The sequence below is a fragment of the Plecotus auritus genome (assembly GCF_963455305.1).
Source record: "Plecotus auritus genome assembly, chromosome: 7".
NCBI lineage: Eukaryota > Metazoa > Chordata > Mammalia > Chiroptera > Vespertilionidae > Plecotus > Plecotus auritus.
This window is the reverse complement of record NC_137774.1, coordinates 97261759-97279723: the sequence shown is the minus strand read 5'-3', so window position 1 is coordinate 97279723 and position 17965 is coordinate 97261759. Positions and strand designations below refer to the sequence as shown.

Here is a 17965-nt window from a genome sequence, read left to right as displayed (position 1 = left end):
CAATCCCAACCACTCTACCTTGTTGCCCCTCAAAAGTCTTGCTTCTTCTTACATGAAACTTGTTGGTTACTCTTGCTTGGAATTTGTGATTAAACTGTATTTGAACTCTTCCATACAAACAGGTAAAAAAAAATCAGCCAAAATAGCAACTTAAGCAGCCAACGAGTAATCTGGTAAGTATTGCCCTTGAGATTAAAAGTTACCAACTAGAAAATTTTTACATCTTTTTCCCTACAAAAGGAAAAATAAGACAAACAGCCTTGAAAGATGAATAGGATCATATACTAGGAGTGTTAACACTGGAGCAAATCCATAAAAATGATCCACTTTTCTGTTCCTTTCCCAGAAGAGGCCCATAAGGCCCATAAAGGAGCTTCATGACTCACTCTACTTCTGCCTGTAGTCAGAGGCAGAGCCAGGACCAGGCTCAGTGTTCTGACTGGGGTCGAAGCAGAATGGGGGACCTGGCCATCTGGTCATTTACACTGACATCAAAGAGAAGTCTCATAGCAGTAACTGAAATTAGATAACCAATTTCATAAGGTGATAAAGAGTTCCACAAGGCATACAACATTTTAAATATTTATTAGTTATTCATACATTTTTGAAACTAGAAAAGGGATCTTTCAAAGATTTTCAAAGCAAAAATCTATTTCAGACACCCTAAATATTTTCCAGGATGTTCCCACCAACCTCTGTCATTGACATTCTCTGACAGAGGCCTAGGCAATGAGCTAGGCCAACCAACTTGCTTCATGATGGGTGAGAACCAGGCACAATCAATGGCACAACTAGGTCCGATGGCCACATCACATGTATTTTCTCCATTCAGGACCCAACAGACTTCTGACTGCCAATTAGAAACCACTCCCAGTATTTTAATCCCAGATGATTATCTGTGAGAGTTGAGCTTCCAACCCCCTTTCCAACATCCTGTCCCTGGATCAGGCATCAAATCTAAGCTCTGTGTTTAAGCTAGAGAAGGAATAAAGACTAAAAGCACTGCCAAAACACTCTTTCCAGTGAGTCTCCACACCACTTCCTTTCTTAAAAGTTATAATCTGCATGAAATAATCCTAGTTCAAAGTAGAGTGTTTTGATCTACATTAATGACCTCTGATAATATGAGCCTAGAAAGGCCTCTGAGGTTCAAGTGATAAAACTATCCACACAGCATACATGGGTTCCATAAGCCAGGGTACTTCTCTGGAGGATTCTGTGCTGGAAGTGAATGAAATAATCGATGCTCTACTGACAGATTCAAATTTAATCATCTCGGCATGCCTCCATCTACTCATCCAAATAACTGCTGGCTCTTTGGGCTTGAGTTCAACTGCTTAATCTAGTGTGTGGGGGTTGGCTTCTCTCAGAATCCAAGGCTCTATCTTGGTCTGGCCCCCCCAAAGTAAGGTATTATCTCTCATTGGGGCAGACACAAGAGAATGCTCCCCCCACCACAACCTTTTATTTAAAAAGAAAATGTTGTAGATTTTATTTTATTTAAAAATAATTTTATTGAATTTATTGGGGTGACATTAGTTAATAAAATTTTATAGGTTTCAAGTTTACAGTTTGATAATACATCATCTGTATACTGTATTCTGTGTTCACCGCCCAAAGTCAGGTCTCCTTCCATCACCATTTGTCCCCCTTTACCGTCTTCTACTTCCCCCCATTCCTCTCTGGTAATCACCATACTGTTGTCTGTGTCTATGAGGTTTTTGTTTTTCTCTTAATCCCTTCACCTTTTTCATCCAGCCCCCTCAAACCCCCTCTCCTCTGACATATATAGCTGATTACTGCTTCCCATTTATACTTTTAGAATGTAAAGGCTGCTATTTTAATTGGTATTCACAGGTCTGCCAATGTGCAAACCCAAGCAGTTCAGTTTATTAACCACCGGGAAAGTGAGTTATCTAGAAACAAAAAGGAATGATAGATTAAAAGGCTATCTTCGCTAGTACTTTTGAATTGAGCTAAAGTTAGTTATACCCTGTTGAGTCCTTCCACTTCTTAGGATGAACAATGTAGCAAGCGTGGCCAGACATATAGCTTGGGCCTCTAATCTTAGCTGTAACATTTCCTGTCTACCATCAATAGTGACCTACTTGCTATACCATGTGATTTTCCAACTGGAGCTTTTGATGCTCACACATGGGAAACACAATTACTTTTATATTTAGCACAAAGTGTAGCCATGAAACATTTCAAATGATTTCCAGTTCAAGATATTCACGTTAATCTTATTTTGAGGTAAGTTGTTTTGCTTTGTCATTTAGAAACATAATAGTTGTAACTCATTAAAAACAAAGCTTTCACTTAAAAAAATAAAAAAGCCACCTGTGAAAAATGCTACATTATGTCAGTATCTAATAAATTGAAAACTAACTGGCAAAAAGTGAAATAATCATGTCCTAGTTACTCATCTTGTTTGAGGAACTGGACAAATAAGACTGTTGTTGAAAGTGACAGGGAACAACAACACTGCTGGTATTACTTAGGTTTGAAATCCTTGGAAGAGTGAAAACAACTTATTAATGAGGATAGAACAGTAGACAAAAACTAACACTTAGAAAAACAAACAAACAAACAAAAAAACAACACTCAGAAATGGAATAGAAGTGTACAAAAAGAGAAAACAACAGGATTTGTTAGGTAAAACTATGGGTAAAATTAAAACTCACTAAAGAACAATGCATCATAAGATTATGAATACCTAGCAAGAAACCCTTACAATAAAACAACAACAACAAAAAAAACTGAGAGTAACTCAGGAAAATTGATTTACCATGCAAAGTAAAACTGTCAAACACAGTTTTCAAAATTAAGAAGTCATTATTGCAAATTTATGTATGTATGTAACATAGCAAATGACTATTCAAAATGTTGTCTTTTCTGGTTAGCTTTGATCCCCAAACCTTAAAGGGTCTAACACTCTAATGAAGAATACTTGTTCCTTGTCACTTGTGAATAAGCAAATTCCCCTCACTCAACCAAATCTCCAAAACAGATGTCAGGAGACTGCAATACCCCTTTTTAAGTGAATTTCCAAAACTCTATGCTACACCAGCTCAAAAGCAGCTGCTTTTGTGAATCATAAAGAACCTTTCAAAGCATAGTATTCACACATGGAAAAGCACATGTTCTACTTTGCCTCTGCCAAAGAAACCTCACTGCCACCCCCTCACCCCAAGTACTTGGGAAATATTCCAGCCATGTGTGTGTACCCATTATGGATTCTTTCTCCTTGCTACTGCTTTTACTATACATTTTCTGCAACCTCATGCTGTTTCCTACCCACACAAATTATCAAGAAGGGGGGGAGCCTTTTTTGAGCAATAAAAGGGCCAATCCACTGTATATGAAAACTACCCTGTCAAACAGGCTCTCAAGAGCTTACATAGACCATGCACCTGCCTAACTTAAACAATGCTGATACGCTGATTCAGCCCTTTAATTACCAGTCTCATCGTTACCTGGATCTTGATGGATTCTAACCCAGTCATACACCCATATCTAACCAGGTTATAAAGTGAGGAAGAAAGAGGTCCCCACCACGATACTCAGGAAGAAAGTACAATGTGAACATCAAAACATTCTTTTCCCTTTCTTTCCCCTTCAGTTTTTTTTTTTTTTTCCTGACTTGTCGCTGATGCAAACTAGAAAGACAATCTGGAAGGAACTAGATTAAAAATTACTCTAAAATATGATGTATTCTACTCACCATAAAATTTCTATCTGTTTTTAGAAATCTGATACAGGGAGTTTAGCTGAAAAATATATTTCATAGTAAGTGACTCTAACAGGTTTTTGTAATAGTGGGAACCCCAGAAGGCAGAACAGTGTCAACTGGGTTTAGGCTGATCATCTGCACAGAGAAATATCCTGTAGCTTGCAAGGTCACCTGGGAAAAAATCCAGGACAGATGGGCAGGTAGGAGAGGAATGTGAGGTTCTCGTCAAAGTTGAAACGACGATTTATGTAGTTGAGTGATAAAGTCACACAGCAAGCCTCAGAAAATAATGGCTCACAACATATTTAGCAAATGACCAAGCAACCCTCAGAATGACAGGGAAGGAAAGAACATTAAGGCACGTACTTTGGTGGTGGAGAAAGGTCCTAAGCTGAATGCCAGAGAAAAGGGACCTCAGAGGGGGCACTCGGCTTCACTTATGTCAGTCCCTTCCAAATTAATATGTGAGCTAAAGCTAGTTTTCAATTTTCACCTTTATAATTTCCTCAAACTAATTAAGTTCTAAGAATAAATCATTTTAGTAGATACATGAGTTCAAATGAAAAATTATGTGTAAGCAGAGAACGCAATTTTATTTGTTTAAGTGAATTTGCTACTGCAAATTATCATGTCATTATAATTCTCCCAATTTACATTTATCCTTATATGTATACCTTCATATTTAAAGGTTTATACCCAATTAAAGGAGCTGGCATCCTTAAAACTATAATTAACATAAAAACTAAAGTTAAAAGTATTATTCAAATTTCCCTCTTGTATTCATGTAATTCTACTGTAGTAGTAAGTCTATCTTTAAATAACTTTGATATTTATATCTTATCTTACTCTCAGTGAGAGAGAAAGAGTGAGAGAGAAACAAGTTTTCTTAAGTTTTCAAATTTTATAGGAAAAAAGCTAAGGTGCATATACTCAGCTCAAATGACAATCAGCATCCCACTTTATTTAAAGACTGACTATGAATTATTAGATATCAAAACTTCTAAATATTCATCTTTTCATCAACTTATGCACTTGCTTGCTCATTCATTTTATAGGGTCTCTGCCCTCATGGAACTTACTAGAATAGTCTAGTTGGGAATTCAGACAAAACCAAGTACACAAAACAAGGTTGTGGCAAGTATCATAAAAGAAACAAAAATAGGGAAGAAACAGAGAATTGGGGTGTGGGCCTCCTAAACAGATTAGATGGAATAGTGCTGAGAGGTGCCTGTGAAGAGGAGCCCTTAATGGAAAGGATGTAGCCAGACAAACCTAAGATGTGTGATCCAAGCAGACAGAACAGGATCAGAGGTGGTAATGGGACTGGCCTATCAGACAAACAGGAAACTAGTGTGATTAGAAAACTTGAGTTACGCAAGAGGGTAAATAATGAGGTCACAGAGATGGGCAGGGCTCAATCACTTAGGACTATCTTCTGAGGCAAAGGGAAGCCATGGAGAGTAGAAAAGGGACAGGAGTAAATGAACCTGAGTCTAAATCCTAGCTTATCCACTCATAGTTATGTGACCTAAGCAAATTACTAGCTCCTCTTGGATGCTCAATTCCTAATTTATAAAAGGGTATTCAATAAATAATGGCCAATTACAATCATCAGTAATTATCATTATTGTTAATGCTATGATATGTAAATAAAGTTAATAAAAATGTTTACATTCAAATAGATCTAGACTGCAAAATAACATACCAGAAATATAGAATTATTGTGAAATAAGCAAGTTATTTTAATATTTTTTATTCAGTAAAAATCATCTACTTATAGAGTACAAATAGACATAAATTAGTACATTCAAAATTATTAGGGTTTATTATGGTTCTAATCAGAATAATTATTGATCTTGGTTCATTTCTCTGTCCTTAATTAGTCTTCATTGTGGTTTTTTTCTCCCTGTCGACCCAGCCTTGCCATTTTGTGTCCAGGAATGTGTAGCTCATGCAGTTCATGGTATCTACCAAATGATACAGCAGTCATAAAGGGAATTTTATAGTTACTTTCCAAGTCACAAAATGTAGTAGACACTTACAATTGCCCGTCAACATCTATTGCCCCCTCACTCCCACACACATACTTCTTTTTTACAAACAGAATCCTGATTTTATTCAAATTCACCTCCTCTCTTCCTCAGGCAGTGATGATTGATCTTCTCACTAGTGACCAATTTACAGGTGAGTATATGATCCTATTCTGATCAATGAAATGAGATGAGAAGAGAGGTCTTCTTAGTAATGTTTTCACATTTTTCAAAAAGAAACCCTGGAGCCAGGCCAGTGTGGCTCAGTGGTTGAGCCTCAACCTCTGAACCAGGAGGTCCCGGTTCAATTCCCAGGGCACATGCCAGGGTTTCAGGTTTGATTCCCAGTAGGGAGCCAGTGGATCAATGATTCTCATCATTGATGTTTCTATATATCTCTCCCTCTCTCTTCCTCTCTAAAATCAATAAAAAAACATATATATTTTTTAAAAGAGACCCTGGCCCTAGCCAGTTTGGCTCAGTAGATAGAGCATTGGCCTGCAGACCAAAGGATTCTGGGTTCAATTCTGGTCAAGGGCACGTACCTCGGTTACAGGCTCCTCCCCGGCCCAGGCCCTGGTTGAGGTACAGGAGGCAACCAATCGATGTATTTCTCTCACATCGATATTTCTCTCTGTCTTTCCTTTTCTCTTCTACTCTCTAAAAGTCAGTGGAAAAATATTGTTGGGTGAGGATTTAAAAATAAAAAAAGAGAGAAACTCTGGAACAAGGTATCCATTTTCTGTGCTCTAGATATTGACATTCTTGCAAATGATATCTGAACAACTATAGCCATCTTGTAAAGAACCAGTCTTAGGATGAACTGGTCCCTGAGGACAGCAGAGGCAGAGACATGAAAGGAACCTGTATCCCTGATGATACCATTGTGTCAACAAGTCAACCAATCCTGCCACAAGCCCTACTTCTCACATGGATACTACACTTCCCTTACTGTTAAGGTTAACTTGAGTTCGAGTCTTGTGTTTTGTACAGAAGGTTTCCTAGCAGGACATTTCTATTCAGAAATATCACTAATTTCTGTCTCTGGGATGGTCTAGGAATGTAACTAGGACTTCTGATTCTTGCTCAGTGAACTCCAGAAACCTGGGTATGGGATGATTCAGAATTTTAACTGGTCATCCAGAAAAGCCTGGGGGGAAAACAACCCTAGAAATCACAAGAAGATGGTACTGTGGCATGGGTAGCTGGTACTAAGTGGCCCCTCTCTCTGTCTTTGGCTTTCTGTTTGTTTAAAAGCTTTGACATTCTCCTGGCCAACATGGCTCAGTGGTTGAGTGTTGGCCTTTGAACCAGGATGCCACGGTTCAATTCCCAGGGCATATGCCTGGGTTGTGGACTCAATCCCCAGTGTAGGGCATGCAGGAGGCAGCGATGATTTTCTCTCATCATCGATATTTCTCTCTCTCTCTCCCTCTCCCTTCCTCTCTGAAGTCAATGAAAATATATATATTTAAAAACAACTTTGACTTTTACCTCCCACCTGCCCAGACACCTGTTTTCCTCCCAAGACCTAAATGAAGTCCATAAGGCTACCGATTGTGAGCCCTTATCCAATTACAAGAATTTCAGTAGAGACCACGTAGGACTAGCACAGATCCCAGGCACAAGGCAGATGTTAAGGAAGCAGAAGCAGCTTCACATTCCACTGGGATAAGAGGATTAAGGGGCAGAAGCACTGCAGAGAAGAGGTGCAATATTATGGTTTGTAGTCAGGAGGCAGACATGCCTGAAAAAGAAGGGGGAAATACCATGATCATCAAAGGACAATGGCTGATTTTTCTTTTTTCAGCTATGTAGAATTATCTTGAAGTTGAAAATATTTGGGCCCAGTAAAAGAAAATATCTGTCATGTTAAAAAAAAAAAAAAAGAGCATGGAAGGAAGGGATGGAGTGGGATTATTGCTTGAGGAGCTGCTGTGAGGGTTGGGAATGAAGAGAAAGAAAAGATCACTTCAATGTCTAATGGCTCATAATAAGCAAAAAAGCAGTATGGTTTGAAACCAAATTAACCATTCCAGTCTTATAAGCATTTTTCCTACAAGAAAATTATAGAATTATAAATTTAGCACATACTGGAGAGCAGAAAATGTAATGCACACAGATTTCATAATTCAGTGTCATATTTGAAAAACATTACTTAGAAAATGGGGTGAACATTATAACAGGGGAAGATTTTCTAAGAGACCATAATTAAAACAGGATATAAATGGTGTCTTAGCTCTTGAAAGGGTCACTATCAAAATTCCACTTAGTGTCTTAATTACTAATCTGTAGCAAAAATGGAAATTCATTCAATGTGAGAATGGTATCTAACTGTGACATGTTTTCTGGGTCAGGAAAGTGGTAGGAGAATATCTGGAGAGGTTAGAAACAACCCAACCTAAGGAGGTAGATCAGGAAAAGAAACCTGAAAACCCCAAAATAAAAATTAAATTAAATAACTGAAGGAGAGAAAACTAAAACTTACTGGAAATAATTTGTAAGGGAAAGAAAAAAGTGACAGTAGCTACAAGGCAATAACCCAGCCTCTCCTGAGACATAGGCCATGAATGATTAGTTAGAACAACAAAGCAAGAATTTATCAAGAAAGGGTGCACCAATCCACATGTTCTGCTATTAAAGATATCAGGGTAGCCCTACCTTCCTTTTCCCTATTCTGTGGGTACCTGTTTTGGTTTCTGTAGAAAGCTTCCTCTCCTTGGTTGTAATGAATATGTCTTGCTAGTTGAGACTTGTGATCTTGTTTCTTAATGATTAAAAAATACACAGGAGGTGGTAAGAGTGATTAGGACGATAAGGGAGGTGTCACTGGCAAGCATGGGTAAGGCTGGTAAAAACTGAGGTTTTGTGAGACTAATTACTTTTACACTCTGTAAGGTTGTCAGAACATGTAATATCCTGCATTAGTGTGATCTATTTCTTAGCATCAGAAAAATACTCTGGAATGCTGTAGAAAAGTCCTTTGAAAATGTTCAAAAATGCAGTCACTCCCAAAGGGATAAGATTCATGGTAATACTGATTCATGGTAATATTGATTATAATAAAGCTTTTATAAAGTAGAGTTCTTACCTGAACAGAAGGGAAGGAGAATGTCAAAAAAAGGAAAACATTATTGGAGGGTGGGGCTAAACGAAGGAGAAAAGTTGGAATTGGGGAAACTTAGAAGGTTAAGGATAAGAACATTCTGTGAGAATCTCTGTTTGTGTAACATATTTTCGAAGTAGAAGAGGAAGATTTGGTATTTGAGACACCTGAAAGCAGACATGAGAAATTACCAAAGCAAGACTCCACAGAGGGAACCTCCACTGGTTGCAGGGAAGGGGCTAAACAATGTGTTCTACAGACGTTTGCCACTACCCCTCACCTGAGCCTTCTTCAAGGCCTCCCAGCCCCAGCTCCTACATGAAAGCAGAAGCCCTGGGATGTGCAGGGGCAGGTGTTCCTGACTTACAAGATCCAAAAGAAACCAGTATTTGAGTCCATGACCTAATCTAGAGTTGCTCATCTTCTCTGTTACTTTGAACACCTAAATAACTTTAGATGTAATCACTCAATTTTCTAATGATATTTTCTTGGCAGGTCTGAGAAGAAAGCACCTATGTTAAGTAAGGCTTAATGTCCCAGATGATACAGTCATTTAGAGTCTGTGAAGACCTAACGAAAAAGGGCTATCCTAATGGCCCTGACCTCAGGCAGTTAGGCTTAATTCAGCTGATCCATAATCTCCACTTGGACACATGATCAGTACATGACCTCAGTAACCCAGCTCGGAGGTAAGAACTGGAGCTTACTTAAGTCATCAGACCATGCCATAAAAATGACTATCTATGGGGCACTTCCTGAACAAAAGTAGATTTATAAATGAAAAATATTATGAAAGTTAGTCTCTGAAATCAAAACTACTGTTTTTTTAAAAAAAGTTTCTCGTAACAAATGTCAAGTTTCCCCATTATGCTGAGTTTTGGATATCAGCAGCCTCTAGGCCCAGCACCATCTTGTTCCTCCAAAGCCCCCAAACCTCCATGGCCAAAGTTAGCTGGTCACCTCCACTAGGTGGTGAAAGGAACCAAGCCATCTGAGACTTCAAAAGACAGAGTGAGAAAAACAAACAAATGAACAAAAGGACAAAAAGAAAGAAGAAAGAAAAGATATGAGAGTGAGGACGTCCCAAGTCTCAAAAGGGCGCCCATGGGTTAGCTAGCTGCCTTTTCAAAATATGACAAGGGATATGGGGACAAAAAAGGAACAAGGGGAGATGGCCTAGGCTAGGGGGAGAGTTGGAGATATTCGTAAAGAAGACACAACAGGGAGGTGGTGAGAGAAAGGCAAGGCAGGAATGAAGCGGAGGGACTTTGAGGATGGAGGGGGCAGGAGGTGATACTTATATGAAATGCCGAGACTAGTGCTAAAGTCGAAAGCCTGGCACTTGGATTGCTATTGCTAACATTCATACTTTTGGTGAATATCTTTGCCATGTCCTTTCAAGGCCTTGTAAGTGTCCACTTGAAATTCTTTGTAGCCTCTAGTAGTGCACCTAGCAACTATTTCTTGAATACCCTTTCTTGAGAAGCTACAAGAGAGGTGTGGTCCCTGCCCTCAAAGGGATTTCTATCCAGAGTGGGTGATTACAGGAAATAAGGGCCCTGCTGGCTGTATACAAGAAGGACAAAGAAGGACATGGAAAAGCTTACCATAGTAGGTGTTAATATTTGAACTGCACTTTGAGTTAGCTAACAGAGAAGAGGTGCTACCCATGATAGATACTCTATTACTATTTGTTAATTAAATGAAGTCCATTCTAATTTGTAATGATTGCCTGGTAGATAGTTCAAGGATTAGGAGCTAGTTCTTATCACTAAAATTATCTTATCAATTAAAAAGATAAATCTATCCATTCTAGTGTCTAGGGGCATAATCTAAAAAAAAAAAACCCACAAAAACACACCACACACACCATTATCTTTGGATGAGGTGGAGAGTGCAATCATAATTTTTCTAATTATGAGGTATCTTCTTGTTCTACTAATTTCATAGTAAAAAGTTTTAGAAGCTTTTGAAAAAAAAAATCACATTTTGCTCACTTAAAATATGTGTGTGTATTTTAGCATAAAATATAGTTGGCAGCTGCTAACATAATTTGATGGCTATGCCCTGCAAAAACTTGATTTCTTTTTAATCAAATTTTTAGAACCATACTGGGTTTCTTGCCAGTGCTGCGATAGTGAGCAATAAATACATCATTAGATTAATGGTGGTCTGATGATGGATTGCTCAAAAGATAGTTCTAGCCAAGAAGAATAAGCCCAGAAGTGTTATTGTGCAAGGATTAATAAAATATTGTTTAAAACATAGATATTGAGTTAATACAACAGGGAAGAAAACACTGCAAAATAGAAAGGAATAGCCCTGGGTTTATAATGTAGCATAGTAATATTGATCACGGACTTTCCTGAGTACTCTAGAGCAGCCACACTATTATATATGCCTCTGATTAGACCCAGAGATGAGAAGGAAAAAGTTATAAAAAAAGAAACTAACCAGAGGAAGGCCTGCTGCTGTAATAAATTATTTAAAGCAAGCAGGGCAAGCGGGTTGTGAAGACAATATAAAACAGAATCAATGCCCCCAAGAAACCCCAAACCATCAGCACCTCTATAAATTTCTTACCATCTTGTCTGGCATTTTACTGGAGGTATTTTTTCCCCACCACTCTCCTCGTCCCATCCCACCCCTGACCCTTCACTTTTTGCCAACTCTTTTCTCAGAGCTTAACATTTTTTTTTCTTCTGTAACCCAGGATGCTGTCTTCAGTTCTATTTCTCAGCCTGTATCAGAAGAGTGTCTGTACAGCCACAGATGAGTGCATCTGTCACTTCATTCATAAATTTCCCATGGAAACTCTAAGCTGGGATTATCTAATGTGATACACTTATCAACATAACTTTAATATTATACCTATTTTTATTTTTCCTTACTATTGTTACAGTTAAATCCACAAAATTAAAACCAGTGTAAAACTTCTATATCTCACTACCTGTTCTATATTAGAAGATGTTACTAGATGCAAAACATAACAAAAACTACCACCACCAAGTGAAGGCAGGAGTTTAAGGAGAATTTTGGAGGAGAATTATGGTAAAATTTTACTATTAGGAACTGTTACAAGGGCAAATTGCCCTGGCCAGTGTGGCTCAGTTGGTTGGGCATCATCCTGTGCACCAAAAGGTTACCAGTCCAATTCCTGGTCAGAGTACATGTTTGAGTTTTGGGCTTTGATCCCCGGTAGGGGGCATGCAGCTGATCGATGCTCCTTGATGTTCCATTCTCCCATCAATGTTTCTCTCTCTTTCCCTTTCCCTTCCTCTCTTTCTAAAAATCAATAATAATAAAAAAACAACCAACCAACCAACAAACAAGGGCAGGTTGATTTGAAAAGTGAATTTTTTGTAAGTAGATTTTTCCATGGGCATAAGGATATATTGAAAGGAAGGTCAAAACTTGAAAAGAATTTGTCAAATTCTTTTTGCCACAAGTATCCCATGGCCAAAAATACCACCAAAAAACAAAAACCCTCACCAAAACAACCCCCCAAACCCCAAAACCAAACCAAAACCAAACCAGAATTGCAAAATTGTTGCTTAGAAGCTTGCAATGACCTATGACCCAGTTTCAAGAAAAGTAGCATTCTACTGTTGTTTTTAACTAGCACAAATCAGTTCCATTGCATAATCAGGGGCTGAAATTATACCTTAGGCTTTAAAATTTTTTAGGTTCATCCAATCATTCGGAAACTGGTCAAGTGAAATATAAGCAACTGTATCCTGCCAGCCTAAAAACATTATTAGCAGCATGACTCAACAGGCGAACAGTACAGGTCTAAAATATTAGTAAAAAAAATTCAACATATAGGCTTTACTGCCATTGTACTCTGTGACCTTTAGCAAATTATTTGCCATGGTGGGTCAAGGCTGGCTGGTTAAGGTCAGGTTCATTGAACCAATGATCATAGTATATGGTGGTTAGTTTTATAAAGAAAACTGTTCAAAAAGAAAAGAAAAGAAAACTGTCCCAAGGTTATATTCAATACTAAAGAATGCTAGGAAAGGTAAAAAAAATAAAAACTATAGATGGTATAAATGACTAAGCAGAACTTTATTATCTCACCACGATGCTAAATAACAACAATTGAAAACATAAGGCCAACTTCTCAGTTATTGGTGTCATCTTTGTGGTTGCTGTTTGCTCATCTGTAACAAAGTGGGGGAAAAGATCATGGTACTCAAAGGATTAAGGTAAGCGACCTATAAACATGCCTGTCAAGTGCTCCTTAAAACAGAAATTGCTCTGTAAAAGTTCCTGTAATGATGCAGGGGCCTGGAACAATCCAAGTTCAGTTTCCCAGCCTACCCACATCCTTTTGTCCTCAGGGAAGTAAATATTCTGGGCACTGCTGACCTCTGAGAAGTCATTTGGTTTTTTAGGTACTTGGATGGTAGAAAGAGGAAAGGGCAACAACTTCTCATAGATTTTCTCTTTTAAACCTTTTCCAGGAGTCTTAAATGGAGAATTATGCCAGTCTGAAATGGGAGAACTGAACTTAAACATTGGTATCAAACTATACATTAAAAAAACACAAATTGGCAATAATTAATAAATTAAAATTTACACTGATTTGTAAGGCGAGATGGCAATCAATTCTCAATTCATCACTCTGTGATGCTGAGAAAATCTATGTATCCAATTAGTTGGGACAGCTCAAAGTACTTCTAAGATGACTTTCTGAAAATAAGATCCCCTGGGTCTCTGGGTGGTTGGCTTGGGACACTCCTGACAAAGAGGCAAGCCAGCTATAGCTTCCCAAGAAGGTCCTTTACCTTGGATAAGTTGATACTAGTCCTGCTGAGGTTCTAGCCCCCAACCTGGAACAACTTTAAAGTATCAAAGGTGGTTCCCAAGGGCTAGGATTCATCTAACCTCCAAGGAGAAATTCTCAGGAATGTAAATTAGGACTGGCAAAGTCACCCTGGAGACCCCAGGGATCCACTGGACTTGGAGTAGAGAATGGAAGGACTAAGACTGGGGCAGGGTCTTAAATTACCTTGCTTCCCCAGATAGACTTCCTTAGAATTGGGGCTAACCTGGAACAGGGATAGCTGAGGTTTCCAAAACACTTCTGAACACAGGACAAAAGGTGCCATTGTTGAAAACAGAGAATTAAAGTGTTACCTATAAATTTCACAAGGCCAGTAAATGTAACCTGGAAATTTTGAAATAAATATTTGTTAAATCAACTTATAGAGGATATTGCTCTTTTATATCAAGAATCACTTGGGGGTGCTTGTTAAAAAGCAGATTCCTAAGCCCCACCCCAGACTCGAATCCCAGAGATTGGAGTCCAGCCTATAAAATGAATTTCTAAGGAACAACTCAATTGACTCAGATGATTCATGTCAAGGCAGGAGAGTTATTATGTCTATGTAGTCCATCAGCAATTTAAAGACAGATTAGGGATTTGCACATTTCCCCCCAAATGTTTAAGTACCATAAAAATAAAAACAATACTTCTTGTGATGGGTTCTTAAGAACTGTTGCAGTTTATTCTGCAACATATAATGAACACCATTATTAAAATGTAATTATGAGCATAAAATTATTGGGAAAATATCAACTATGCTTCACAAAAATATTGCCTTTATTTTGTCACCAAAAAATAATTATGCTATTAAAGGAATTTATAGTTTTTTTAAGTATCAGTCATTTGGCTGCAGGAATTTATTAAGCTGTTAAGCCCCTCCAATATCCTTTTACTCATCAGAATTTTTGTGATAAAGGCTTTTATTATTTTTTTAAACTATAAATTGTAAACCATTGCAACTAGTGATTAGGCTGACTATGAATTTATATGCAAGTTATAAATTCCTAAAAACACATTTCATTGGAATTAGTAAGGCAGTCTTAACTCTAATAGATTAAATAGCCTCTGCAATAAAGCTCTGTTTACTTCTATTAGTGATTTTTTTTTTTTTTGGTGCAAAATGATTCGGTCATAATGCATCTCTTAAGAAGCAAAAGAACACAGATTCTAAAATGCATGCTACTGCAAAGCAGTAAACCAGTGTTGCATGGTGATGTGACAAGCACCACATTTCTTTCCTAGAGGGATTTTTTTTCTCCCATAAACACCCCCTCCCCAAATCATGGCTATAATTATTTCACAAAATGCCGTTTGCCATTTCTGAAGAGTCAAACACTCTTTTTCTTCCTCACCCAAATCACAAGTTCAGGCTGAATACTGAATGAAAATAGAACTTGAGAGGCAGGCTTTGTTTGCAGCATGTTTCTACTAAGGGTTGCCCCCTACCCACGCTCCATCCTAGGGCTCCCACTGAAGTGTACATGTTATGTTTTAACAGATGGGCCGGCTGGCGGCTGCAGGGCTGTAAAATAGGAACGTGGAATCTGCACCGAATGGTACTGAACTGAATGCTCATAAAGTTCATGGACATATACTGACCCAGACAGACCAGGCAGATCCAGACGTGCTTACACTCATTATACACCCCACAGATCACAGGGTCCATCTCTCCACCCAGGGGAAGTTCAAGGTTGTTTCCCTCTGCATATATTTCTATTTCATTCACCTGTCAATTTTATACGCACACATATATGTACGCACACATATATGCATATCTACATATGCAAGCACACACATGGATAGCTATATATCTCAACCCTTTTATATATTTTCAAAGACCAAAATATTCCCAAATTCTGATCCCAAGTCTCCAGACCAAGTACTCTCAACAAGCTCTCTTTCACATCAAATAAGAATTACAAGAAAATATTGTATTAAATTCTATTGAGTCCACACATAATATAAAATACATGTATGTAACTGCCCTCAGAAAAACCAGCTGTTTTCACTCCTTATCATTAAGATTAAAAAAAAAAAAAGTCTATCCCAGACTGAGTCACAAATGAAGTGTCAGGTTTAACCTTAAATCCTGTTGTCAGTTCCTGTCACAACTTCATCACTTAAACACACAGGTGCTCAAGCAAACGCCACTCGACCAGCCTGGTGGTTCATTTCACGGTCTGGTCCCGTACTCCCGGGGGCTCCGGGCACTGGGACAGACAGGAGCTCCCCCTGGTTCTGACGACGTCTTTGGACACACCTGGCAGTGATGCGGAGGTCCGAGCACCTCGTGAGGGATGCGGATTCCAGTGCTAGTAGAAAGTAATCACTTGCCAAAGTTTAATATCCGTGCTGTCATTTCCTTCCAATAACTGCAAAACACTGAAGCCCCAGCTACAGAACCTGGCTGGTTACTTAAGTTCTCTGACAGCTGAAGACCCACCCGAACCCCAAGATCGCTGGCTAGGGCTCCAGATCAGACGCGGACGCGGGGTTATAGTGCCGACGACTCCGGCGCAGGTTCAATTTTCAGGAACCCGTCCGCAAGCCATCTAGGAACCGCGGCGCAGAGGCCGACCCAGCAGGCGTGCCACGGCCGCAGAGAGCCAGGGGCCACATCCCTGGGCAACTAAGGGTGGCACAGACCACACGCCAAGTTCGCGTGCAAGCAGAGTCGCGTCCCGGGCAGTTGCGACGCTTTGAAACAAGAAGTTCAGGAGTCGGGATTCTGGCGAGGAGTGCATCCCTCCCAGCCCTGGCTCCCCACAGCGGCCACCCTCGGACAGACGCGCCGACGCGCCCCAGGACGCGTCCAGTCCCCCGGCTCGCGGAACAGCTCCGAGAGGCGCCGCCAGCCTGCGCGCCAAGCACTCACCCTGGTCGCCAAGTCCCGATCTCAAAGCAACATCTCTGCTGCGGGTCCTGAATCCCAAGTTGCCCCGAAGCAGCGACGGCTCTCGCCCTAGCGGACCGGGGCGGATCGGCTCAGAAAGGCACCTCCGAGAGAGCACCACCAGCCCGCGGCCGCCCCGGCTCAGCAGCCGCCCGGAGCGCTCTGACAATTCAGGGACTGGCTCAGCGAATGAGGCGGACCTCCAGGCTGAGGAGACCTGGCTCCGGAGGGAGGCGGGGCCGGGAGGCGGGAGGGGCGGGGCCAGCCTCGGGTCGCCCCCGCAGGGCGGGGCGCCCCAACCCGTGACTGGTGGATCCTACAGCCAATCGTAGTGGCGCTAGGGCCAGGGGAAGCCGGGGGCGGGGCCGAGCGTCCGACTCCGCCCCGTCGCCTGGGCCCAATAGCCGCCTCGGAGGGCTGAGGGGGAGGTGCCGGCGGCGGGCAAGACGGCTGTGGTGAGGCTCCCGGGTTGTGGGTGCGGCTGCAGAAGAGACCCGGGCGCCTCCGGAGGAAAGTGGGGACCCCGAAAGGCTGAGAAAGGCCGGAGCCCCCGCGAATCTTTTCGGTGTGAAGCGAGAAACACAACCGCAGCGCGGGCCGAGGCCGGGTAGACAACACCTATACCCGGCGCCCGCAGGAGGCGCGGAATTTGGCTGCTTCAAAGCAGCCCCAGGAGTCGGGGGAAACCAACACCCAGTGAGGGTGAGTCCTGCGCGGGGTCGTCCAGCCTCCCGCGAAGGCCGGGCCTGGAACTGAGAACTCTGGGCTGCCCGGAAAATGTTCTGATTGTGGTCTGTGGTTACCCCCGAAACAAAACTCTGACACCTCCAACCTCTCTGCAAGTTCACTACACGGCCTCTCCACACGCCTGCCCGCCACACCACTGGCAGCGGGATCCTCACGTGGCGCCCAGGGCCTCGTCTCCATCCTAGAGGCCCTGGCACTTTCGCCCTCAGGACGAAAAGGGGGCGCGGGCATCGAAGGCGCCGGAACCCGCCTGGATATTGAGTTTCAAACTGTCTCCTCAGCTCCCCATCTCAGTGCGGGAAAGGTCCATAAATAAGGCAGGCTGTCAAAAGATCAAGAAAATCAGAATCTGGACAGTTCTTAGTAGGCCCTGAAAAAATTGGTTAGTGTTGCAGAAATTGGGCAAATTTAAACTCTCACCCAGTGAACCAAATGACTGGTACCTGTAAGAGAGATCATTCAGTTCCAACAGTCGCTTAGCTGCTGAGAGGCCTGGGAGAATGGCCTTGGTCACAAAGGAATTAGATGGTAGACCACATGAATGGAATATATACCAACCAGGTCTCTGTCCAGGTCTGGGTTGGAGGTTAAGGGGAAAAATATGTTTTCTTGGCTTTTTTCCCCC

General features: G+C 40.9%; 1 protein-coding gene across 1 annotated transcript in view; it reads right to left on the bottom strand.

The window, feature by feature from the left end:
- MARCHF3 (membrane associated ring-CH-type finger 3) overlaps positions 1 to 16926 on the bottom strand; it is a 145947-nt gene extending 129021 nt beyond the window's left edge. Inside the window, exon 1 of the mRNA XM_080681487.1 lies at positions 16576 to 16926. The gene's annotated coding sequence lies outside the window, so the exon portion shown is untranslated. The remainder of the gene's footprint in view (positions 1 to 16575) is intronic.
- Between the last annotated feature and the right edge of the window lie 1039 nt (positions 16927 to 17965).